The sequence below is a fragment of the Psammomys obesus genome, unplaced genomic scaffold (assembly GCF_907164565.1).
Source record: "Psammomys obesus unplaced genomic scaffold, mPsaObe1.curated_primary_1811, whole genome shotgun sequence".
Taxonomy (NCBI): domain Eukaryota; kingdom Metazoa; phylum Chordata; class Mammalia; order Rodentia; family Muridae; genus Psammomys; species Psammomys obesus.
In genome coordinates this window covers 4,647,258-4,674,756 of record NW_026586463.1, presented here as the reverse complement: position 1 = coordinate 4,674,756, position 27,499 = coordinate 4,647,258, and positions in this window count along the sequence as shown.

The window sequence follows — 27,499 nt, the reverse complement described above, 5'->3', positions numbered from 1 at the left end:
ACATGTAGACATCCAGTTAGACCAGCACCATTTGTTGAAGATGCTGTCTTTTTTCCATTGTATGGTTTTGGCATCTTTGTCAAAGATCAGGTGTCCATAAGTGTTTGGGTTTATTTCTGGGTCTACTGTTTGGTTCCAATGAACCACCAGTCTTTTTCTATGCCAGTATCATGCCGTTTTTATTACTGTTGCTCTATAGTACAGCTTGAGATCAGGGATGGAGATATCTCCAGAAGATCTTTTATTGTAGAGGATTGTTTTAGCAATACTGGGCTTCTTGTTATTCCTTATGAAGTTGAGAATTTTTCTTTCCACATCTGTAAACAATTGTGCTGGTAATTTGATGGGAATTGCATTGAATCTGTAGATTGCTTTTGGTAAGATGGCCATTTGACTATGTTAATCCTCCAAGCCATGAGCATGGGAGATATTTCCATCTTCTGATATCTTCTTCTAATTCTTTCTTCAGAGACTTGAAATTTTTTTCAAACAAATCTTTGACTTGCTTGGTTAGGGTTATACCAAGGTACTTTATGTCTTTTGTGGCTATTGTGAAGGGTGTTGTTTTCTCAAATTCTTTTTCAGCCCTTTTGTCTTTTGTATACAGGAGGGCTAGTGATTTTTGAGTTAATTTTGTATCCGGCCACTTTGCTGAAGGTGTTTATCAGCTGTAGGAGTTCCCTGGTAGAATTTTTGGGGTCACTCAGGTATACAGTCATATCTTCTGCAAATAGTGATACTTTGACTTCAACTTCCTTTCCAATTTGTATCCCCTTGATCTCCTTCAATTGTCTTATTGCTCTAGCAAGGACTTCCAGAACTATGTTGAAGAGAAATGGATAGAGTGGGCAGCCTTGCCTTGTCCCTAACTTCAGTGGGATTGCTTTAAGTTGGTTTTTGTTTTTTTGTTTTTGTTTTTGCTTTTTCACATTTCCAGGAGCCTGGAAGTTGGTACCGTATTCTGATCAAGTCCTCATCTTTCTTCTCCAGAGCCAGTTACTATAGTTCAGTTCTCTCTTCTAAAGTCTGCATAAGATTTGGCTTTTTAAGTTATTCCCTACATTAAAATTGTGAAAATGATCCTTAAGAATCTGTGTTTTTTGATGACTTCAACCTTAATAATATTTGCAAGGTTAGTTTCTTTGCCACTCAAAGATGTACGTTCCTAGGTTTTGGAAATCGGTTGTAGGTCTATTCTGCCTACCATTTCTTCATATTCCCTACATACATAAATACATCTATAGAGTGCCTCTACCATGACTTTCTCTTTGATTTATAATCAATCAAGCAATTTCAAAATAGCACAATGTTAAATATGGTAAGGAATTTGTTTCTCAGTCTATTCTTACCTGTACTGGTTTGAATGAGAATGGCCTCCCTAGGCTCCTATGTTTGAATACTTGGTCTCAAGTTGGTAGTGTTGTTTGGGAAGGATTAGGAGGTGTGGCCTTTTCAGAGGAAGTGTGTCATTGGGGTAGGCTTTGATGTTTCAAAAGCCCAAAATATTAATCCATTTAGCACTCGCTGTCTTATCCCTGATTCTCACGATGTAAGCTCTCAACTACCACTCCAGTCCCATGTCTGCATGCCTGCTTCCATGGTCCCTGCCATAATGGTCATTTACTCTAAACCTCTGAAGTGGGAGCCCCAAATCAAACAATTTCTTTGATTACTTGTCTTGGTCCTGTATTTTATTACAAGAGTAGAAAAGTAAATCAGACATCATCTGGAAAAAAAATTAAGTCACTTTTCTCTTATAGCCAAGATTTACAGGAAAATGAGGACAAGTGCTTCATTTAATGATCTGAATCCAAGACTGTTCAGATTCAAAGAAGTGATTGCCACAATTCTTTCCAAATGACAATGGCCCTCTTTGCCGCTTGAGTCATGAGTAAAAAGATTTGAAAATGATGGTTCGTAGAAACTGTCCCATTTTGAGTGAATAGCTCCCTTTCCTTAATGCAGGAAGTTCCTACCACAGTCTAGCTCTCATTTTTATTAACATATATTAATTGTATAAAATAATGGATTATGCTGCAACATTCTAAGATATGTGTATGACACACCCTAATCATATTGTCTCCTCTGCTACATTTTCCTTCACCTCCATACTCTTCATTTTTTATCTTAAGGGAGAAGACTTTACATGTGAAGATTAAAAGAGTTACTAGAGAGTCAAAGTGGAGTGAATCAATGGGAGTTCATCTGAAGAAGAGAAGAAGTAGTAATGTGAAAAATGTCTGAGGTTCTGGCTGTCTTGGCACCACTGGGAGCCACCAAACAACTGAAGGATCTCAACCAATGGTAGAGGAATGGCGAGTGGGGCTTGGAAGACAGACTTGCCTAGGCAGCTTAATGTGTTGATTGTTCTTGAGCATGAAACCCTCCTCCCTGTGAATTCTGCAGAGTCTGAGGCCATAGGTTCTATGAGCATAAGTAGGCATAAGTAGGCATCCCATCATCCCATGAGTACCTATTCCATGTGAGATGTCAAATGAAATTGGACAGTTTTGTCCACCATCTGATAGCCAATATCTGTGTCCATAAAATAATATTAAATATTTTTGCCTTATAAGTTTTTTGAAGAATTACATGTGTTGATACACAATAAAATGCTACATATAATTAAATACTAATTTAAATAAAGACATATATAATTGTTCTTCACCACCATAACTATTACCACAGTTATACCAAAAATGTAATGTCTATTTTCTTTTTCATATATATTTTTTATGAATTACAATTTATTCGCTTTGTATCTCAGCTATATCCCCTCCCTCATCTCTTCCACTCCCACTCTCCCTCCCTCTTTTTCTCCTATGCCCCTCCCTCAGTCTACTGATAGGGGAGGTCCTCCTCCATTTCCATCTATCCCTAGCCCATCAGGTCTCATCAGGACTGGCTGCATTGCCTTCCTCTGTGGCCTGGTAAGGCTGCTCCCCACTCACAGAGAGGGGATCAAAGAGCCAGACAATGAGTTCATGTCAGAGACAGCTCATGTTCACCTTACTAGGGAACCCACTTGAACACTGAGCTGCCATGGGTTACATCTGTGCAAGGATTCTAGGTTATCTCTATGTAAGGTCCTTTGTTGGAGTGAGATGCTCTTTAAATATCACCATTAAGATTATAAATAAAATTTAAGAAGGAAAGCAGTATGGACTCAGTGGCTGGCTCTTTGATCACCTCCCCCTGGTGAGGTGGCCAAACTAGGTCACAGAGCAAGAGGATCCAAGCAGTCCTGATGAGGCCTGATAAGCTGGGGTCAGATAGTAGGGGAGGAAGGCCTCCCCTATCTGTGGACTAGGGGAGGGACATAGTGGAGGAGAGGGAGAGAGGGTGGGACTGGGAGTAGGTAAGGGAGGGGGTTACAGGCAGGATACAAAGTGAATAAATTGGAATAATAATAATAATAATAATAATAATAATAATAATAATAATAAAGAAAAAATTTTAAAGATAAAAAGTAGTACACTCACTTTTTTTGAATTTTGCAATTGTACATTGAAAATTTACACAATGGAATACTACTCAGCAATTACAAACATGGGAATTTGAAATTTGCAGGCAAATGGATGGAACTAGAAAAGATCATCCTGAGTGAGGTATCCCAGAAGCTGAAAGACACACATGGTATATACTCATTTATAAGTAGATATTAGGCATATAATATAGGATAAACATACTAAAATCCCCAGTACTAAAGAAGCTAAATCATAAGGAGGAACCTAGAGAAGATGCTTAATCCTCATTCAGAAGGGCAAATAGGATAAACATTGGAAGTGGGAGAAGTCAGGTAACAGGACAGGAGCCTAGTACAGAGGGTCTCTGAAAGACTTTACTCAGCAGGGCATCAAAACAGATGCTGAGACACATAGCTAAACTTTTGGCAGAGTACAGGGAATCTTATGAAAGCAGGGGGAGATAGAAAGACCTGGAAGAAATAGAAATGCCACAAGAAGACCAACAGAGCCAAAAAAAATCTGAGCCCAGTGAGGCCTGCAGAGTCTAATGAACCAACCAAGGACCATGCCTGAGAGGACCTAGATACCCTGCTCAGATGTTGCCCATGGGCAGCTCAGTCTTTATGGGATTTCTTAGTAAGGGGAGCAGGGGAAGTCTCTGGCATGAACTTCTTTGCTTGCTTTTTGATCACCTCCACTTGGCAAGGTGGCCTTACTAGTCCATAGAAGAAGACAATGCAGAGAGTTCTGATGAGACTTGATAGGCTAGGGTCAGAGAGAAGAGGATGAGGACCTCCCGATCAGTGGACTAGGGGAGGAGCATAGGGCAGGAAGAAGAAGGGAGAGTGGGACCAGAAGGAGATGGGGGGGATGTTACAGCTGGATACAAAGTGAATAAATTGTAATAAATAATAGGAAGAAGAAGGAGAAGAAGAAGAAAAGAAAGAGAACTCTTGTGAAAAACCTTCAGAAACCATTCTGATTTAGGTACAGTTTCATGTAAGTTTATAGTCTATAATAACACTTAGAAGTTTAGTGCTTTAAGCTCATACTCTTAGCCATAGAAAGCCTCCGACAGCAGCACCATGGGGTATACACATTACCAGTTTTGTGGCTCAACACAGATATGCATGGAAATATAATCATTTGGCATGTAAGCCAATATAAACATTATGTAAAGTACCATATGGAGAGTCACAGAATCAATGTGCTGCCCTCATTGTTAGTAGATTTTTGTATGGTCCCTGGAGCAGCCATTTGGACTAGCAAGTCCTCAACTTCCTCACCAATAAATTTTGAATTTTGAATGAATCAGTTTTAATTCTAAAATTTTATTTATTTCATGACAACCCAATTTGCAAATCAAATTAATTTTCTAAACAGTGATGAACTTTCAAGGTAAACACCATAACCATAATTTAAAATAGACAAGTAATTAGCAAGTAATAGATAACATAAAAAAAATATTGTATTACTATTCCAGGGTCTCTTGCTACATTTAGCATACCCCAAAAAGTATAATGACTAATAATAAAGTTTTAATTGTATCATATTAATATATATGTCTGTTGATTCCACCTACTGCCTACTTGAGAGCTATCTCTCTCCACTTCTGTTACATTCTAACACATCACACAGACCACAGATTTCTATGAATAACTGGGAATTCATTCTACCTTCTCAAGTGTAAACCCTGCCCAAGACCACCTATATCTTCAAAATATGAATTTTTCCACTCAAAGCACTATACTTTTCTCACAACTCTTTTTTTGTCTGCATATTTTTTGAGCATCATACATATTTTTATTATAAACATTTTAGGAACAAAATTAATGTAAAAATATGAATTTATATAGACTACATTTTCTGTAATTAGTGAAATGAAGAAGCTAACATATTTCAAAAACACAATAAACGTGCTAAAGAGGTTTGCCTGTGTCATACTTAGGCATGTGGACAAGTTCAGACCCATTATAAAGTTGTACAAAATAACCACCACAGAAACACCACAACCATCCCCACTCCGCAGTGCTCCTTCTCTCCCTGTGTCAGTCTCAGAAAGCAGAGGGCACTGGGCTGTATTGGGGCAGCAAACAAAAGCATCCACCCCCAGCTCAGACAACTGTTCCAAACAAGTTATCTCAATCTATGAGAAGGCCATCCTGGCAGGGGCTCAGCCTATTGAAGAGATGTGACATATAATCATAGATAGTCTGCAGATTTTTTAAAAGTTAATCTTTTCTTAAGAAAAGGGGCCAGGAGACTAGCAAGATGGCATATATTCTAGAGGTCTATACCTAGGGGTCATGACCCTTTTGGGGATCAAATGACTCTTTCACAGGGGTCAATCAATCATTGAAAAATATGGATATTTACATTATAATTCATAACAGTAGCAAAATTACAGTTATGAAGTAGCAATGAAAATAATGTTATGGTTGGGGTGACCACAACATGAGGCACTATATTAAAGGATCACAGTGTTAGGAAGGTTGAGAGCCACTGGCTTAGAAGGTAGAAGGCTCTTGCCATCAAGACTGAGTACTTGAGTTTGAGCCCAGGGACCTAAACGATGGAAGGAGGGAACCAACTCTCAAAAGTTGTCCTGAAACCTCCACATGTATTCAGAGGCACACACAAACACACACTACACACAGGAGTCTGTGTGTGCAAATAAATAGATAAATAAATAAATACTGTGACTTTAATTATTAAAAAAGAAAAGGGTCTATTGTTCTCATTTTCACACTCTGTAGTGTTTTGTACAGAGTAAAAGATAATTATCGCACATTAACATAAATAACTGACCATGGTACTCACCTGTAGTCTCAGCGCTGAGGAGACTGAGCCAGGGGCATAAATAGTTGGAGGGCATCATGAGCTACATTCTACACATACAACCCCCACTACCACACACAAAGATAAACAAAAAAAGAAGTAAACGTTCACTGACCGAACTTCGTTTTTCAGAGCCAAGCATATGTATTCATTTTTCTGATCCTCAGGGATATGCTTACAGATGTCTCCATTAACTCTCTGCAGCTGTGTTTGATGAACTATTATCTACATTTCCCAAAGGATGCATTTTAACCAAATGCATAGTGCTCTTCCCTAGGTTTTCACAGAGGCCTGTCACCTGGGGTATTTTGAATCACTTTCACTGATGCCATCCCTGGGCTACCAAATCTAAAACACAGTCCTTCAGGACTTGAGTTTCTTCCTCAGAACAGATAAACACTGATGTGGAATGCCAAAATAAACAGCTCTCGTTTTAGAAAGGTACCTAGTAACGGGAGTTTCTTATCTAATGTCTCAAGACTCAGAGAGCAAGTCCCATCAGGAGGACTTGCAGACATGTCAAGTAGATTTGCTTTAGAAATGTGGGGTGTGAAATTCTGGGGGGAAAAATGGATTTGAGACAAGCACTCCCATTAGGTTCCCCCTACCGGGAGATAGGAGCAGTAACCAGTAAAAACAGCATTTCTTTTTGTCGTAACACATTTGCTTGATTATTAAAATGAGGAGGGAAAACGTGTTCAGGGAAATGGGGCCTGCTGTGGTAGTGTATACTTAAAACCCTAGCACGGGAGAGAAGGAGGCCGGAGGAACAAAAGTTCGAGGTCATGCTTGACTAGATAATACATTCAAGGGCATCCTAAGCTACATGAAACCTTTTCTTAAGAAATAAACAAAAGAGTGTATTCTGGAGATGGAGGGAAGTCCCACAAACCAGACACACAGGCAATGCTGTCCTTGGTAAGAATCCAAAGAAAACTCCTGGCAAAGTCAAGTGAGCTAAACTTCTGCTACTGGTTGGCCAGTGGTCTTCCAGTACCCTATAGGGTGGCTCCTGACCCCTCTGTAGATAGTGAACTGTGAGGATATGCAGATTATCATATAACCTGCGTGTATCTTCCTATGTTCATTAAATCTGTAGATTATTTGTAATAGCCAATACAAAATAAACACTATGTACTTATTATATTTGTTGGGGAACTGTGACAAGAAATATTGCTTGCATATGTTCATTATAGATGAAATCTGTTTTCAAATATTTTTGCTTTACTTATTTCTTATCTTTATCTTAGGTGTGTATTTTTACTGGGTGCATGCCTGTTGCTGAAGATGCCCGGAGAGGGTGTTAATCCTCTGCAACTGGAGTTACATATGGTTGCGAGTTTTCAGGTAAGCGCTAAAAACCAAGCCTGGATCTTAGGCAAGAACAGCAAGTGCTCCTAACCATGGACACATCTCTCCAACCCGTTTTGAAATATTTTAATGTATAGTTAATAGAAGTCATAAACACAGAACCTGCAGATCTGAAGGTCCAAGAGTTTACATCTTCACTATCCTTGCTGACGGAAATAAGAAGGTTACAGACTCGCTTTATAGTGGTTTACACTATTTAAAAAAAAAAGAATTATATTGCTTAAAACATTATTGCTTAAAACTCGCTCTTCCTGAGCGAAAGACCAACATTAGGTTAAGTTTGAGCTCATGCATTTCTGCAATTCATCCTCAAGAAGAAAACAAAACCAGGGTGGAGATGCACTCAACAGTAAGTAGAAACTGCATCAGATTGCCCTGTGGTAGGTCTTCTAAATTCTTGGGATATATCACAATTGATTGAAATGAGCCCTCACAATTTCCCACTGAGAGAAGCTGCCTAATTATGTTCTTGCACTCACAAAAGAACATTCACCTGGAATAGAGTTTGTAGACACGTCACTGTCAGCATGTATTCACATCATTCTTTGGCCCTGAGTCCCACTAACTCACTGTAAAACATACAGGCACTTTAGAACACTCAAGAACCTAAAAGGATCAACTGATCAGGCAGGTAGTGTTAGTAGAATAAATGCTATTTACTGCAAGTTAAAATAAAACTTTGAGAATGTTCATATTGAGTAGAGAATTAAGTATCAGAAGGATAAACGAACTCTAAAATTCTAAAATTTACTCCCCATGTCCATGGTCCTCTTCACATGCTGTCTAATATACTCCATCAAACACTGAAGAATCATCTCAAACCATTTCTCAACCAACTTGATAAAGCAATTCTTTACCCTGAATGGGTTTTGATTCCCTGGGAATTGTTTACTCTTCAATCTGCTTGAACACTTTTCCATCCCTGGCATGGTGTTCACATAGCTCTGCCCAGGATCTCAAATCACTCACTGACTTGCAGCACTTCTCTGGTATAATTTGCCCACATCCCCTTTCAGGCATCCTCACTTATCACATCTGTGACTGAAGTATCTGCTGAATCTGCCCGAATTCCCCAGCAACTTTTTCTCAAATGTCCTTAGTCACGCATTTCTTCTGCCCAATCCATTAATGTTAGAGGTCCTTAAGGGCTCCTCTGCTACAGGGACTCTTAGACTCTCTCCTGTGACCTGTTTTTCCGTGAAAAAGTTTTACCTACCCTTGGTACATAGGTATACTAGGTAAGAAAACAAAGTAAACATTTACTGGTAAATTACTTTTTCTTCTTTTGTTTTTATTTGTTTACAATTTAATCATTACATATCTCTATGGAAGCCTCCTCCCTCAACTCCTCCCAGTCCCACACTCCCTTCTTCTTCCTCTCTGTCCCCTTCTCCTGGTCCAATGAAAAGTGGGTGGGGTTCCTCCTCCTCCTCTGCCATCTGACCATAGTGTAACAAGTCCATTTAGGACTGCCTCGGCCTTGCCAGTCCATAGATGAAGAGGATCCATGGAGTACTGATAGATTATAACAAAATTTATTTTATAATAATTCTCTGGTATACATGTAATTTAACCATTTATTACATGCTAAAATAAATTGTACTAATTGAATGTACTTGTTTATGTTTTATATAAAATGATAAGACCAAGGGGGGATATTTAATACTGTAGTTCACAGAGTGTCTTCAATATTTTTCAGAGTTGATCAATATTTTGATTTTCCACTCATAATTGCTAAGAATTCTACTTTACATAAATAAGTAGGACAAAATGACAGGATTGTGTTTGACCATTTTAGAAAGTGTTAAAGATAGTGTCTTATTCTCAAGCCAAAATTCATGTAGCAGTCTCATCAGAAACTCAAACTGCATTTATTTCTATATCAAACATTCTAACATAGTACATTCCAAAGATATCTAATTTGATAGTTACAAGACCGAACAATGAGAGTAGGGAAACATTCAGAGTCTTTGTTTTCTATAATTAAGCCAGTATGCATCTGTAAAAGCAGAAAACATTGTATATATTACTTTTAAAGGTGTGATTCATAACATGCAGTAGTTTCAGCCCAGAGGTGAGGTGTTTTATGCAGGATGGTGTGTCAGCACACACGATCTAGAGCAATGTGTCAGGTGTTTCAGAAGTGAGGCTATAGTGAAGTGAAATAATGCAACACCAGTGAGAGAAGTCTGGAGCATCTCACGTTCAGTACCTGTTTGATTTCGAATGAATTTATAGACGTCATGAGTTCAGAAAAGTTTTGCTTTACGAGTACAGAAATTATTCTTTTGCAACCCCGACATTAAGCTACATGGCAGGGAGTTGAAGCCAATAGTTGAGAAGCTGGGATTTAATACAGGATTTTAATCCTAGTGCTCTGTTTTCAGCTCAGATCTCAGGCTTCAACAACTGAATATAATTTTTCTGAAAAACGGTACTACAAGTTTCATGAGTGTCTTGGTAATCAGCAAAATATGTGACGACCAGTTGTATAAAATGAGAAGATAAGTAGGGACAATGAGAACTCTGTTTTCCTCTTGTATGAATGAGCTTATTCTTTTCTGAAGTTTTGTGATCCTTGACAGTTTGGAGCAGTACTCATCCAACTGCCCAGGAACCTCCTGAGAATAAGATTGCTACCTCTAAATGCCTGCTTCTTGGGCCATGCCCCATGTAGAGCACGTATCCTGACTTCTTTGGTTCATTGAAATCTCTTACACATTTCTTTCACGGTAAGGCTAAGCTTTAAGTCAGAGAAAAGATGTATCATGGAGCTGCACACTTATATATGTTATATAACAAAGTAGTCATGCTATAAATACTTTGATCTCCATTGCACACATGACAAAGTTGCCTAAGGCTGAGCAACCTTAGCACAAACTACCTATGAGTCTTGCTCTCTAGATGCTTCATTCTGCTACATCACTTGGTCCTTCTGCAGTTCATCCTCACATGAACTGATGGCTGCTTTAATGTACTTCCATTTTAAATGTTAGCCTCTCCAGTAAAAAAATGGGCATGGTTAACTCTACGTATTACCCATAGTGAGACCTGAGAAAAGGTATACACTCCTTGTGTTCTTAAAGGGCTCATCAGGATCATATGAAAATGTTTAATTTTCCAGACATATGTAAAACATTTTAAATATTCTGTACAATTTTTCCTGTCACAATTCATGTCTTGATGATCAAATTTCACAAATAAACAGTTTTCTAAAAGATTCCAAAAAACCGCACTTGATTCCGCCTGTCCACTTTAACATTTCCATTGATATTACTATGGTAATGATCTTGCTTATACAGCCATTTTTAGTAGAAACTATTTCATAGTAGACCTCCTGGTATTCTGGCTTTTACCATATTTCTGCTCCTTCTGGGATGTTTCCTAAGCCGTAGATGCAGGAGCTTTAACGTAGATAGAGATGTTGGGGCTGAACTCCGCACATCTACTGGTACCTACATTGTGTCCAGTTGTGATTTCCTGTGATGGTCTCCATTTGCTGTAAAGAGAGGCTTCTTTGGTGAGGGGTGGTAACTACATTTATTGTGGATATAAGGATAAGAGTTAGAATACCATAAGAAATTATGCTAGGCTAGCAAAGAGGTTGCAGTAGATTCTTTCTCAGGGTCCATGATCTCACTAGTGCCAGGGGCCTGTCCAGGTTTCCACTTCCAGGGAGATTCTCCTTCCTGTTGAGCAGGCCTTAGGTCCAACTAGAAAAGCTGTCAGTTGCCACTGACATATGATTGTACTTGTTTACTTGTATGCATTTCTCGCCAGGCTAGGAATTTTCCTGGGACATAGGTGTTGGCACTTGAGCAGAATTGTTTAATTGCTGCCTTCCCTTTGAAGCTCACATTGTATTTCTGGAACCATTGAGGAAGCTCAACTGTAGGAAAGAGACTTTCATGTCAGATCCAGCTCAGATCATCTGAATCACATGTCCTAAGTGTTGGATGTCTTCACCAATAGACACCTTCAGCCCCTGGGAAGCATCTTCTATAATCTAGGCTGTTGGGGTGTCACTTTAACTCCGACCATTTGAAAGGAGATTTCCCTTGCCTGGCTTCTCTTCCCTGTGGGTTTGCTTGGTGCATTGTCAGTCCAGGTGATTCTGTTTGCTTTAAGATAAATAAGTATTGTGTATAATTTTAGGTAAATATCAAACAATATGACTCCTTGAGGCTTTGTCAGATAACTTCTGTGTTATTTGTCTCTCATCGCGCCACTTCCCGTTTTGACCTCACACCTCACACCACCTGTATCCTGCTAGCTATTCCTATCCAAAGCTCCTACCCACCTTTATATTTTCCTGGTGTCTGTAGCTATTCCAACTGCTAGACAAAGAGCTACAAGAAACTAATGATGACTGGCAGGACAATTGGCTTTTCCCAGGCTATTCAGTATGAAGTGGTGAGCTCTGAGACCATATATACACACAAAAAACAAAAACAGACTTTGCAGGTATATATGTTTCATAACATATATACACATTTTATATTGTATACATATTATCATATGTACTTATAAACATGTATTTTAAATATGTGCATATCCATATATATATATATATATATATATATACATACATACATACATACAACAGTAATAAAAAGAAAGATAAATAAAGATCAATTTGAGAAAGGGTGGGTATGTAGGGATTTAAAGTATTTGTGTTGGGATGGGCTGGAAAGAGGAAAGTAAGAAGGTAAGTGATATGCCTCTGTTTGAATTAGCAATCTATTTTTAAAAACATATTTGATAATCAGAGCCTTATCTACCATTTTAATCAAGTTATTTTCTTCTACTTGCCAACTATCTGCAAAGCTCTCCAAAGCTTTATTTTAAAGTACCCACACATCAAAGTTCATACATAACGTATATTTTATTATCATGAAATCACATCTGTACATATGTCATCTCTTGTTTCTGGAACTGAAGTCCTCACAGCAATCAGCCTATAATAGAGTGTTAATAGTCTTTTTACCTTTTTATAGTCACACTTTCTTGTTTGTGGGGGAAAAAAGCCAATTAACCTTTCTAGAGAAATAGTATTACAATTAACTCCTCAATATGCTCAGTACTGGGTAATTCTCAACAATGAATTTCCTTCTTGAATTGTTATAAAATCCTGGCTAGAAATAGCTATGGCAAACTCGCAATAAGGCTGATGTTCAAAATAAGCTACTTCCTTCCTTTTGAGAAAGAAGGAAGAACGGTTTTGAATCCATATGCCATTGTAAGACGATTCACTTTCAAAAGTTCAGATAAAAAGAGAATATGATCATGCCAACTCAATTAAAAGTAGAGGAGGTATAGGTGATAATTTTGGCTGCTGATTCCCATGGGAACCATTGTTACAGTCTCTACAAACCATCAAATGTGCTGCCAATTTTCTCTCTTTTGCTGAATTCTGGATTCAATTCTGGCTCCTACTTTTGCCTTACTAGTCCATGCTTTTCTGCAGTGACATCTCTCTCATAAATACTTCAGCATTCGAATAGCAGCAGCAGTACTGAGTTAACAGGATACAGTGAACTTTCCAATACTTTCTGGAATCAGTAGAAATCAGGTCCATATTTTACACTTACCTCTTTAGGGAGTAAAGTAAGTGTGATGAAACCACAGACTCTTTAGAAATCCAGATTCAGACATGAGTCTGGAATGCCAGCTGATTACTTGGTCTAAGTACAAGAATTATGGAAAACAATTCAGGCGAGGTACACTAACTTACGACCGTTGAAATGTTTAGATGCAAACAGAGCTGTTAGTGTATAGGTTTAATCGCTACTGTGAGCACTAAGTGAAATGAGTTGTGTGAAGTTTGTGAGGCATACTTGATGCGAAATAACTGTTTCCTTTCTCTTATTTCCTGTTAAACTATCATGAATATAAAACTATTTAAGCCTCCAAAGAAATGCATTTCTAACGTCTTAGCACTCTTGTGGGTTTCCTTCATTTTATAGAAAACTTTAGTTTTAAATAAACATTCAGGTTCCTCCAAATAAAATTCAACAGAATTTGTAAGTCGTGTAAACGTGCAACTGTAAACAGAAGTGATGTGGCCGCAGTGACTATACTTGTTTCATTTAGTTGTAATTTTTTTTTTTACAAAATTGAAATAAAAAGGAACATTTTTGATGCATAAACATTTAGAGACATTTAATTAATATCATAAATATGTTGATTCTAATTCTCAAAGCAGTATGTTGTTTTTGAGGAGGCATCTGTATTTTCATAAGCAAGTCCTAAGGGACCATGATCTCTCCGACCTGATCTAAAAAATTTGTATCATGTAATCAACTTTCTTTCATTAAAACTTGAAAGAATAAAAACCAGAAATCCCCTACAAATTGAAAAAAAATTGATGTGAAGGATCACCTACTTTTGTCCACTGCAATTGGCCACTAAGGCTGAAGCTAAAAATGATTTTCAGAAGACATTCACTGAGGATTGCTGATTCTTTGTGAATTATGAAGGCTAGTTTTTTTGCTGAACTGAAATCTGCCTTACAATGTTTCACCTGATTTTAGGTTTGTCCTGTGGAGGTATGCAGGATACAGGGGCTCCACCATCTTTAGCCTGAGAGTTCTTTCTTCTATTTCTTTACCTCAAGGAGAGATGCATGAAAAACAACCACTCACCAAGTTTCATAGCACTCAGAGATGATGCCATTGATGGCTACTATCTCCCAGAGTCTCTCTGCGATTCAAACATGGATTTGTAGCACTCATAGGAACATAGGGATTAATTCAGAAAAAAAGCATGGGAGCTAATTCAAAGCAGAACACTGATTTTGAATTATTCAGCAGTGAAAGCACTCATGCTTTAGAAGATTTGGTAATATAGATTACCTGGTCTCAAGCTTACAACTGAGAAACAAGAGCCTGTCTGGACATAAGACCAATAGTCAAAGGAAGAAGGAGCAGAGGACTCAGACCTTAAATACACAGCCAGATGCTTTATAAGCCTTAAACCTATGAAATGATCTATTCACATTGTCTTCTTTTGTTGAGTTGTATGTATTGTCATAGCCAATACTGTTTAGTTCCATTGGTTCACCATTCTGTTTCTGTGCCAGTACCACGCAGTTTTTATTACTGTTGCTCTACAGTACAGCTTAATATCAGGAATGGAGATACCTCCAGAAAATCTTTTATTGTAGAGGATTGTTTTAGCAATTCTGGGTTTCTAGTTATTCCATATGAAGTTGAGAATTTTTCTTTCCACATCTGTAAACAATTGTGTTTTTAATTTGATGGGAATTGCATTGAATCTGTAAATTGCTTTTGGTAAGATGGCCATTTTGACTATGTTAATCCTGCCAAGCCATGAGCATGGGAGATCTTTCCATCTTCTGATATCTTCTTCTAATTCTTTCTTCAGAGACTTGAAATTTTTTTCATACAAGTCTTTGACTTGCTTGGTTAGGGTTACACCAAGGTACTTTATGTCATTTGTGGCTATTGTGAAGGGTGTTATTTCCCTAATTTCTTTTTCAGCCCTTTTGTCTTTTGTATACAGGAGGGCTAGTGATTTTTGAGTTAATTTTGTAACCTGCCACTTTGCTGAAGGTGTTCATCAGCTGTAGGAGTTCCCTGGTAGACTTTTTGGGGTCACTCACCTATACTATCATATCATCTGCAAATAGTAATAATTTGACTTCTTTCCTTTCCAATTTTATCCCCTTGGGCTCCTTCATCTGTCTTATTGCTCTAGCAAGGACTTCCAGAACTATGTAGAAAAATGCAAATAGATCCATACTTATCACCCTGAAGAAAACTGAAGTCCAAGTGGATCAAAGACCTCAACATAAAACCAGACACATTAAGTCGGTTAGAAAAAAAAGTGGGGAAAACCCTAGAACTCACTGGTACAGGAGACAACTTCCTGAACAGAACTCCAACAGCACAGGCTCTAAGAGGAACAATCAATAAATGGGACCTCATTAATTTGAAAAGCTTCTGTAAAGGAAAGGACACCATCATCAAAACAAAATGAATGCCTACAGATTGGGAAAGGATCTTCACCAACCCAACTATATCTGACAGAGGGCTAATATCCAGAATATATAAAGAACTAAAGAAGCAGAAAACCAAGTAATCCAATTAAAAAATGGGGAAGAGAGATAAACAGAGAACTCTCTGTAGAGGAATATTGAATGCCAGAGAAACACTTAAAAAAATGCTCAGTGTCATTAGCCATTAGGGAAATACAAATCAAAATGACCCTGAGATTTCACCTTACACCCATCAGAATGGCCAAAATGAAAAACTCAAGTGACAACACATGCTGGAGAGGTTGTGGAGAAAGGGGAACCCTCCTCCACTACTGGTGGGAATGTAAACTTGTACAACCACTGTGGAAATCAATCTGACACTTTCTCAGACAACTAGAAATAGTGCTTCCTCAAGATCCAGCCATACCACTCCTGGGCATATATCCAAAAGAGGCTCAAGTATATAATAAGGACATTTGTTCAACCATGTTTGTAGCAGCTTTATTTGTAAAAGCCAGAAGCTGGAAATCACCCAGATGCCCCTCAAGAAGAATGGATGCAGAAATTGTGGTACATCTATACAATGGAGTACTACTCTGCAATGAAAAATAAGGAAATCATGAAATTTGCATGTAAAATGGTGGGACCTGGAAAGGATCATCCTGAGTGAGCTGTCCCAGAAGCAGAAAGACACACATGGTATATACTCACTCATATAGACATATAATATAAGATAAACCTACTAAAATCTGTACATCTAAAGAAACTAATTCCCGAAAGGCAAAAAGGATGGACATTAAAAGAAGAAGAAAACAGGAAACAACCTAGAAACCTGCCATAGAGGGCCTCTGAAAGTCTCTGCCCTGCATGCTATCAAAGCAGACACTGAGATTTATGCCCAACTGTTGGGCAGTGTGCATGGAATCTTATGTAAGAATTGGGAAATTGTAAAATCTGGAGAGGACAGGAACCCCACAAGGAGAGCAACAGAACCAGAAACTTTCAACACAGGGGTCTTCTCAGAGACTCATACTCCAACCAAGTACCAGGCATGGAGATAACTCAGAACCTCTGCACAGATGTAGCCCATGGCAGTTTAATGTACAAGTGGGTTACATAGTAATGGGAAGAGGGACTGCCTCTGACATAATCTGATTGGCCTGCTCTTTGATCACCTCTCCCCTCTTACCAGGCCACAGAAGATGACAATGCAGCCACTCCTAATGTGATCTGATAGACTAAGTTCAGAAGGAAGAAGAGGAGGACCTCCCTATCAGTGGACTTGAGGAGGGGCATGCGTGAAGAAAGAAAAGGGAGGGTGGGACTGGGAGGGGAGGTGGGAGGGGTTTATGGGGGGATACAAAATGAATAAAGTGTAATTAATAAAATAAAATTTTAAAAATAGAAAGACTTTTTGAACAGAACATCATTAGCATAGCAACTAAGATCGACAATTTAAAAATGGGACCTCATGAAACTGAGAAGCTTCTGTATGGTAAAGAACACCATTATTTGAATAGGGCAGCAACCTACAAAGTTTTTTTTTTTGTTGTTTCATTTTGTTTTGTTTTTTACCAACTACACATCCAATAGAGGGCTACTATCAAAAACATATAAAGAATTCATAGTTAGACATGATAAAAACAAATAACCTAATTTTTAAAATGGGGTGCATTTCCAAATCAGGAATTCTCAATCTAAGAAACTCAAATGGCTGAAAACCACTTAAAGAAACGGCTGGCTCTTTGATTACCTCCCCCTGAGCGGGGATCAGCCTTACCAGACCACAGAGGAAGACAATGCAGCCACTCCTGATGAGCCCGGATAGGCTAGGGTCAGATGGAAGGGGAGGAGGACCTCTCCTATCAGTGGCTGGAGAGAGGCATGGAAGGAGATGAGAGAGGGAGGGTGAGATTGGGTGGTAATGAGGGAAGGGCTAGGGCTGGTATACAAAGTGAATAAACTATAATTAATATAAAGAAATAAAAATTAAAAAAAGAAATGTCTAACACACTTAGTCAATAGGGAAATGCAACTGAAACCTGCATTGAGATTTTATCTTACACCTGTCAGAATGACTAAGAGGAAAAGTGACAGCTCATGCTGGCAAGGATGTGGAGTCAGGGGAACATTCACTCGTTGCTGGTGGGGGTGCAAACTTGTACAGTCACTGTGGGACTCACTATGGTGGTTCCTCAGGAAGATGGGTCTCTACGTACCTCAATTTCCAGATATACCAGTATACTTTCGGGAGTATACCCAACAGACACTTCATCCTACCAGAGAGACAATTGTTCAAATGTGTTCATTGCTGCTCTATTCATAATAGCCAGAAGCTGGAAACAGCTTCAGTGTCCCTCAAAAGAAAATGAATTTTTAAAAAATCTGGAACACTTCCACGATGAAGTATTATGTGGATCAGGAATGGGTTACTTCTAAATTGAGTTGTTGGCTGAAGGTGCCCCATGAGAAAGCCCAGCAACACAGGCTGTTGCCAAAACTATAGGTTGTTCTCTATAAGGTGACAACCAGGAGTCATCGCACAAGACAATACATAACACGACTCACTGTACATGAAGAGGTCCATCTAGTGTCTAAATAGAGCCATCACCCGTATCTTTGGTTAAAGAAGGTACATTGGGTAAAACCAGAAACTGCTGTTCTAAAAACAAAATTAGTATTAAAACGACTCATGTTGACCTTCTGCTGGAACTCCATAGAACACTGTCTCTCTCAGCCATTATCAGAGAAGCTTCCTGCTGCATCACCCCCTCATACCTCCCCTCTCCCCCAGAGCCACTCCTCCTCTGTTTCCCTTCAGAGAAGAGCAGACCTCCCAGGGATATCAACCAAACATGGCATAACAAGTTACAGTTGACTAGGTCAAACCCTCATATTAAGGCTGGATAAGGCGACTCAGTAGGAGAAAAGGGTTCCAAGAGCAGCCAAAAGAGTCAGAGACAACCTCCCGCCCCTCCCCGCCCCCCACACACTGTTAGGAGTCTCACAAGAACACCAAGATACATGACCATAACAGATATGCAGAGGACCTTGCTCAGACCCAAACAGACTCCTTGCCTGTTGCTTTAGTCTCTGTGTGCTTGTGTCTTGATTAGTTGATTCTCTGGGCCAGGTTTTTGACCCCTCTGGATCCTACAATCCTTTCTTCCCCTCTTCCAAGATGTTTGGTGATCTTTGCCTAACGTTTCGCTGTAAGTCTCTACATCTCTGCCATCAGTTTTTGGATGAAGCCTCTCTGATGTCGATTGGGCTAGGCTCCAGAGTATGACTATAGCAGAATATCACTAGATCATTGGGAATCATTGACTTTTTTTTTTTTTTTTTTTTTTTTTTGTCAGTTGTATTTGGTTCTACCCTAGGTTCCCTTGCCATCTAGCTTTCATATTCTGACCATCCAGATCCACGCAATGTCAAGCATGTGCGCTCTTTTGTGGCTTTGGGCCTCAACGTAGACGAGTCATTGGTGGGCCACTCCCATAAGCCTTGAGCCAGCATTGCCCCAGATATCTTGCAGGCAGGACAAATTGCATGTGGAAGGTTTTGTGGCTGGGTTGGTGTCCCAGCCCAACCACTGGTAGCCTTGCCTGGTTATGGAAGATGGCCAGTCCAAGCTTTATATTCTCCATTACTAGTAGTCTTTGCTAGGGTCACCCTCATAGATCCCAGAGAGTTTCCATTGCATCATGTTTCCATATCAGCCTCCTAAATGCTCCCCAGTACCAGTCATTTCTCCCAATATTCTTTCTCTCTATCCATTTGGTCCCCATCTTTACCGTTCCCATCCCCCACCTACCTTGATTCCACCCATGAACTCTATTCTATTTCCCCTTCCCAGAGAGATGCATGCATACTCCCTTGAGCCCTCCTTGTTACTTGGCCTCTTGTGGTCCGTGTATTATAGCATGAAATAGCCAAAAGAAAATGAACCCAGTGCCATCTTGGGAGGTTCCTTGTCTCATAAGGTCATATCAGGGCTCTTCCTTTTTAAATTTTATCTTATTGTTTATGTTTTATTTATATTTTTTCTTCTCTTGTTTTACCCTGCAGGTCTTTGCATATATATTATTACTTTCAGTCTAGTGTTTTTATGGGATTACTGAGTGTGCAAACAGTGGTTCTTTGTTTTGTGTGCCCTCTCTTGCCTTCTTTTCCTTTGGTTTGTTGGTTTGGGCCAATTGTGATGTGTTAGTTTTTGTTTTATTTATTGTAACCAAGTAGAAGCCTGTTTGTTTTCTAATGAGAAACAGAAAGGCATGGATTCTGAAGGAGTGTCTGGGAGGAAGTGGGAGGAGTAGAGGAAGGGAAAACATAAAAGTATGTTACATGAGAGAAAAGTTAATAAAAGGAAAAAAAAAGAAAATCATGTAAAATGCACACTAAGTTTTTAATCCACTTTATTAAAAAGATGATGTGTTTCTAACAATTCAGGAGTCCTGCTTTTAGGATTTGTCTGAATTAAGACGGCGACTACAATCTTTATTTAACTAATATATCAGAAATTAAAGGAATTTAATTAGATAACACTTTATTAGGAGTTAGATTATAATATATTTTAAAACATTTCAAATATATTTATCAATGTCCTATGGTTGTCCATTTTACAGGTTTAAAAGATCATTTACAGTTAATTCAAAATTCAAGGTCTGATCAGAATAATTAAATGTGTACTTCTATGCTATATACACAATTTCATCCTCTACTCTAACCATTGAAAAAGTAGAGAATGTAGGGCCAGCAAGATGGCTCAGTGATAAAGGTACCTGCCGTCAAGCCCTACAACCTGAATTAGATAAACAAGACCCACAAAGTGGAAGAAACGAATTAACCCCTTCGAGCTCTTTGCTGACCTTCAAGCGTATGTGCACTCTGCTTGTGTGTGTGTGTGTTTAAATGAAAAGTTATGCATTTGCTACGTATTTTCCTTAAGCCTGTCCAATTACCCATGATGCAATCCTACCTCCAATCTCTGTTCTTCCAAGTAGAATACACCTAATGACATTCTAAGAGAGTCATAAGCAAGCCCTTCCACTTGGTGGTCAGACTCTTTAATGAGACGACAGTTTATGAGTTCATTTCTTTTCAACCTGAGAAGATAATTGAACAGACTTAAAGAAAATACACACCAAATACATACTTTTCATTTATATTAAAAATGTATTCCAAATCTCATGACAGTTGGAGCTGTAGGGGAGTCCTTTTGTTCCAGATTGACAAACTAAAGCATAAGTGTGCCCCCAAACAGCCTGGGAGAACAGCCTTTTTGCCCAGTCTCTCTTTCTGTACCCCCTCAGCTTCCAGGTTCGGAGCAATACTACTTCCTCATGTCTTTTTTTTTTTTAACCTATAAATCCTCTGTGTTGGTGATGTATTTTATTTTTCTATATTGTACATTCCTCCTTCCTTACTAAATTTGCAACCTCTCTGCAGCATGCAAAATGGCAGATCTTCCTCATTTCTTAACGTAACTGCATTTCTTGGTTTCATTCATTTCATTTATTCTGGAGACACCTGTGGCTTGATAGCTCTCCTAAGGAAAATTCCTCAGAATGTCATTTGTAGCAGCCTCTGTGTTCATGTCATTTCAGCTTTCATTATGGATATGAGAGGAAATTCTTTCATTATTTTTTCAAGTATTAGCAACTAGGTAGAGAACTGTGGGTATAGAAAGGTGAGGAGGAATACCACTCATGGCGCACTGCACAGTCAAACGTCGCACACAGGAGCTTACCGGCTGCTGACAGTCCTGCCTGCTTCTTTCTCTGCTCTTACTTTTTCTGCCCCAGTCCTTGTGCATGATTCTCTCCTTCCTGTTCCTGTGAAAAGGACTTGGTCAGTGGCTATTAGAGACTTTTCCAAATGCTTGCCAATATTGCCAACAAAATAGAAACGCAAGAGGAATTTTTGACTCATGATGTGGCGTTTTCCCACCTTCTCGCTGACAGGGTGTTAATCAGTAGTCAAATTATACCAAAAAAAAAAAAAAATGCACAAATAACTCATTAAATGAATGGACATTGAATAAACAAAATGTGTAAATATGTGCAGCAGTTTTATAAAAGAAACAGTCAAGACCCAGTATATCCATTACTAGATATTCCAAAATTGAAAATATATTAAAATTTGGACAAGATACAAATTTAAATGGACAAATGCAGTATCTCTGAACTAAAAATATTTGTGTTATCTCTAATTCTATAACATTAAAAAAAAATCCAAGCAGATTATTTTAAGTTGTATTTCTTTCTTTTTTAGCATCCCTCCTGTAATATTTAAATATACACACAAGCAAACTCAAATAGACTAACCTTGAAAGAGACTTTTCGGGTAATGAAGGGCCCATGATTCATGTAGATAGCCTGCTTTACAGATCTGCCACTGAAACTCACATTCCACCTGATACTCTACCAGTATTACAAATACAGTTTTTCTCTAAAAGGTGCAAAGGGCTAATAACACCTAAAGACTTAACACTTCTTTAAAGGTGTCATTTCAACCATTATATATTTCACTCTGACATGGAAAAAAAAATCACACAACTTTCTTCGTACTATCTTGCTATTTGTAGATTTCCCATCTGGAGCGATACTTTGAGAAACCGAGAACAAAAGGGTACAGACAGCAAGCCAGGGCTGGCAATAAAGCCTGCCACCCATGCACAGGTTGTGATAATTTTGATGCATATGCTGTTTTTCACTGTGAAGCTTTTTTGTGTCTTAACAGAAGGCGAAGGAATAAGGAGTATGCTTTTGTTTGTCAGAGCTTTTAGGCATTCTGGTGGATGTTTGTGAAATAAAGTTTATTTAGAAACAGTTTTAATATAAATTTAAACCCGGGCATTACAAACCCTGACTCAGAAAGGCAGAAATTGTATGCTCTCTCAAATGTGTATCCTAACTTTTGATATTTACATATGTATTCATTTGCTTTTCCACTACTGTGGTACAATACTGAACAAAGACAAATGGAGAAAAGGGAAGTGTTTATTTGGCTTCCATGACCCCATCACAGTTGATCACTGACAGAAGTCGAGGTAGAGACTCAAGCAACAGCCAAAGCAGGAACAATGGAGGGAAGCTGCTTACTGGCTTGTTTCCCATAAATTCTTCCGCTTCCTTATATCAACAAAGGTCACCTACCCAGAGGTGGCACCACCCACATCAACCATTAATAAAGGAAATGCCCCTACTGACATGCTCACAGGACAATCCAATGAAGGCAATTCTGCACTTGAGATTCCCCCCCCCCCCAAATAAACCAGCAGGCCAAAAGAATAAAGATTGAATTAAAAATGTTCAAGTAATTTAACATGAGAAAATAAAAACATCTACAGAACCTCCTTTGAGTCTGTTTTGCTTTGGTCATCTACCACTAGGTGCGGGGCCTTCCCCCAAAGCATGGCTAACATGCCCAGTGAGACTTCATTGGAGAAAACTAATTTTTCATTTGCAAGTGGGGTGTCAATTAAAGATAGCTGTTGGGTGGAGCCTGTGTCTGTTTCCCCGTCTCAGCACTGAGGCCCCGTATGACTTGAACGCATGCAGGCTACCACAGTCTCTGTGAGCTCATATGTGCATCAGTCATGTTGTGTCTGGAAGACACAGTTTCCACAGAGTCATTCATCCCCTCTGGCTCTTACACTGTTTTAGCTTCCTCTAGTTGTGGGTCTCTAAATGTAGGCTGTGTAAGAGTGAGGGTTTTATTTTTTCCGTAGGGGGAGCAAAAAGACAGGGTTGAGGGTCATCCCCAGAGCCCTCTGTATGTCAGGCAAACATTCTACCTCAAGGATAGAGCCTCTCGGCCTTTCTGTGGGCATTTAAAACTAATTGGGCCCAGTTTGCCATATTTTAAATCGAAAATATTACACCTTCTAAAATCTGTTGCATTGATCCATGTATTGGCAGCTGGTGACGAGGTCTTTCATAATAGATACTCTTTGTTTGTTAAGCAGAGTTAAATTACTGGACTTTATATTGTGACTCATAAAGGATGCTGCATCCCACCTAAAGAGAAAAATAGGCCTCGCCTGGAAATTATCTCTTCTTTCAGAGAAGTCTTCAACGATTAGATAATTGACTGATGCCTAAGACATGGTAGAATATCAGCCTAGTTGTCCGCTGGCCTAAGCCAATAAATAACGCACATGAAATATGGAGCAGAGCAGAGAAATGGGGATGTAGAGAACATTCTCAAACCGCATGATCTTGGATTTTAAATATTTTTTTTCTGAAGAAAAATTAAAAATTAATTTGAAGCCAGGTGGTAAAGACAGATACCTTTAATCCCAGCATTAATATCAGGAGGCAGAGGCAGGTGAATCTCTGAGTTCAAGGCCAGCTGGTCTACAGAGTGAGTTCTAGGAGAGCCAAAGCTACACAGAGAAACCTTGTCTCGATAACAAACCCAAAAACAAAAATTCATTTGAGTGTTCAGTCTAATGTCATCTGTCAGTCATGTCCCTATACAGTACTAATTCAGAAAAATATGGTTTGTCTCAATTCTTTTATTTTTAAACTTGAAAGTCTATGCATAAGGCTGCACAGCTTTGTATAACTAGCAGTGCAGCTAGATTTGCTGTTCTCTTAAAGGATGGAAGGTTACAGATGGCGTTTCCACAATTGGCAGCATATTGGGTAGGAAGTCAAGGGTGAGGCTACAGTCTTCCACTTAACTATTCAGAATCTTACAACTGCCCTTGAAGAGAAACTGAGGGAAGGAACTATGTAAAATGTATTTTAGCATCAGAATGAATTCTTGCTAGGTTATCACCATAAGATGTCAATAGCATATTTCCTTCTTTAGAGAATAGAATAGGTAAAATTATACTCTAAGCTCTTGAAAGAATCATGTTGCCTCAAGTAGGGTTATCTATGCTAAGCAATAGGCAATGACTAGTTATCAAAAATAAATAAATAAAACAGAAAGAAAAAATGGTAATTGTTTAAAAGGTGTTGACTAGCTCACAAAAATCTATGAAAGAACTTTAGTACCAACATTCAAAAATTCAGTTGAACTCAGAGGAGACCACACAGCCTAGGTCCTGACACAGGAACTTGCTGGATAGGCTATTACCCAAGGCATCGCCCCTCTGCCAACAACTTATTCCACTGAACTGCCCATCTGTGCATGAGTTCTAAGCCACCCAATTATTGGTGTACTTCTTAAAGTCCTGAGCATCAGATCCAGAGATCACATTTACCACACTTAGTATAATCTCTCAACCATTAAAAACATGCATTTCTGAAGTTAATCAATATCAACTCCAGAATCGTAAATATCGGCACAGATTCTAAGTTCCATTGCTGGTTTTATCCACAAAAATCCCTATGAGAGTATGTTTATTTCTTAATGTGGGATATAGCTAAAGAAAGAGGAATCAAAAGCAAGAGAAATGTTCAGCAGACAGGGAAGTCACGTAGCAAGGACTGTCTTAGTTAAAGTAATAGATTGGTGCTCTCAGAATACAGTGAACATTAACAGAGTTTCCTTGAGGAGTGAAAAATCTTATCTAAGACTAAATAATGAAAGACTAATATTTTGTTATTTAAAATAACAGTGAGCAAATAAGCCATTAGCAAATATTTATAACTCAAATGACTACTTTTTTTTTAAGGTATCTTCCAACTTTGTTTCTTGGAAATTTATTTCACAATAATATTGATGCAGAAATTCCTTGTCACAAGAGTTCTACAAAATAACTTCACCAACCTATGTCATATATATCTAAGTACTTTTATATCAATCAACCATTGTACTGTGATTACAATTCAGCATATTTAAATAATACCCATGTCATATACTGATTTTGTATTTAATTTTAAAGGTAATATAAAATTTATTTAATTGTAGATGGATTAAGTAAATATTAAATGAAGTTATTTTCTTGTTGTTCTTATAGACTGAATTTATATGTTTTCATAAACCTAAAATTTCTTCCCATTTTAAGGATCAAGAGAATGAAACTGTTTTTAAATAGCTCTTGTTTTATGATTAACTTTTCAAGATAATTTTGTGTTTAATTGTTGAAAGAAAGCATTTAAAAAGTTTCAGACTGATACTTATAACATCCACTTATAAAATAACACACGGGTTGCTTGCTAAGAACTACAAGACTAACATAAACGTGCTTTCAACATGGGATTCTGTTTCACTGAATATATCTTCAGGAGGTAGACAAAGATTAAAATTAAGTAGGTCTGAAGAAAAGCACCGTTCTTTGCTGTTATTTATAGACAAGAATTCTCCTTTTAGTATTCCATGCTTTGCCTTTAAGCAATGTCCTAAAAGAAATAAGTTTTCAAGTAAATAGATTGAATTGAGACATAATTAAAACAGCACATATTCTTTTAGTCTAAAAACCGAGGCCATTACATTATAGCAGTTATTTGCTTAAAAATTCTTCAGGGGCAGATGCTATTTTCAACTGAAACATGCTATCTAAAATCAAAGAAAGAATTCTAGTCGTATGTCAAATTTGTGAGGGACAGAGGAGAGTCCCACTACAGGTTCTACCAGCAGTAATAGAAAAGCCCAGAGTCAAAGCCTGGCCTGCCTTAGGTTTAAAAGTACGAGAAATTATGATAAGATACTTCATACTCAATTGCAAAATTATTCCTTATCTCTCACAATGGTGATACCAAAACTAAAATGAATAAATTCTTTCAAGTGAAACATCTTTTATCAGGTTCCATTGTGTTCCAAGTGGTCAAGAGGAAGATCTGATACTGTTCCTCAAGCTTTGAATGGGTGATCTATGTGTATAGCAAGCAAAGGTTTTGGAACAAATAGTGAGCAACCAAGAGAAGCAGCAGACAGACAGTAAAATATCATCAACTCAGGGACTCATAACATCTTACAGAGTCAACGGGAGCAGTCCAGTTGAGAGAACAAAATATAACACCGTCAACTCAGGGGTTTATGAACATCTGGCAAAAACTGAATGGGAAGCCCTGTTCAGACAGCCAACTGGAATTTCCAACTGAGATGTACACAGGCAAAACAGAGCATCCCACAGGTGAGGCCTCTCAGTAAAAGAAAAAATAAGCAGATAAAGTCATCCAACCAGGGATTCACAATCAACTAGGGATGTTGAGGCTGTGAGCTAGAGGTCCTGATGGAGAGAGTCTTGGACAAGAGGGTCCTCCCCATCCTCATCCCATGAATGAGCTTCAGCCTTCTCTTTACCATCTTTGGCATTTATTGGTTATGGAACAAACACCAGCAACCTTATTTGAAAATAGTTAGCTTTTATTTTCTGGGTTATGGCACTTGTATATCTGTAGTTGCTTGCTGTTCATCATTTTTCTGGTTACATAGTTAAGAAGCCAGCCTGCCTCAGGGCTGGGAGTTTTGACAGAGACAAAGGAGGGCCTCCTCACTCCCTGAGACTACAGTAGCACGTGACAGTTGAGCCAATACTGGCTACTGCACACTGACATCTGCAATCCCCATATTCCCACTATTCACAAACAGACCATCGTGTCTTCTATCCTCTCTCTTCAGCAGTTTCTAGTGTCATTTCCGTGGTCAAAGAGTAGTCTCCCAGATGAATGCAGAGAAAACACAACTAAGGTGCTGCTTTTTCAGAGACAGCAATCACAGATAAGCACCCTTCAATGGTTGCTAAGGAATACTTAAACCTGCATTGTCTGCTCTTAGGAGGAGTCCTCTGTATTCACCACCAGAACCAGAAACATGGTTGTCTGTTAGAATATTTCCACATTATCATCATGAAATGGTCAGAGTGCCTTTGAGAAATACACTTATTGTTCCCTGTCTCGCTTTTATGTAGAAACAAACATTAAAC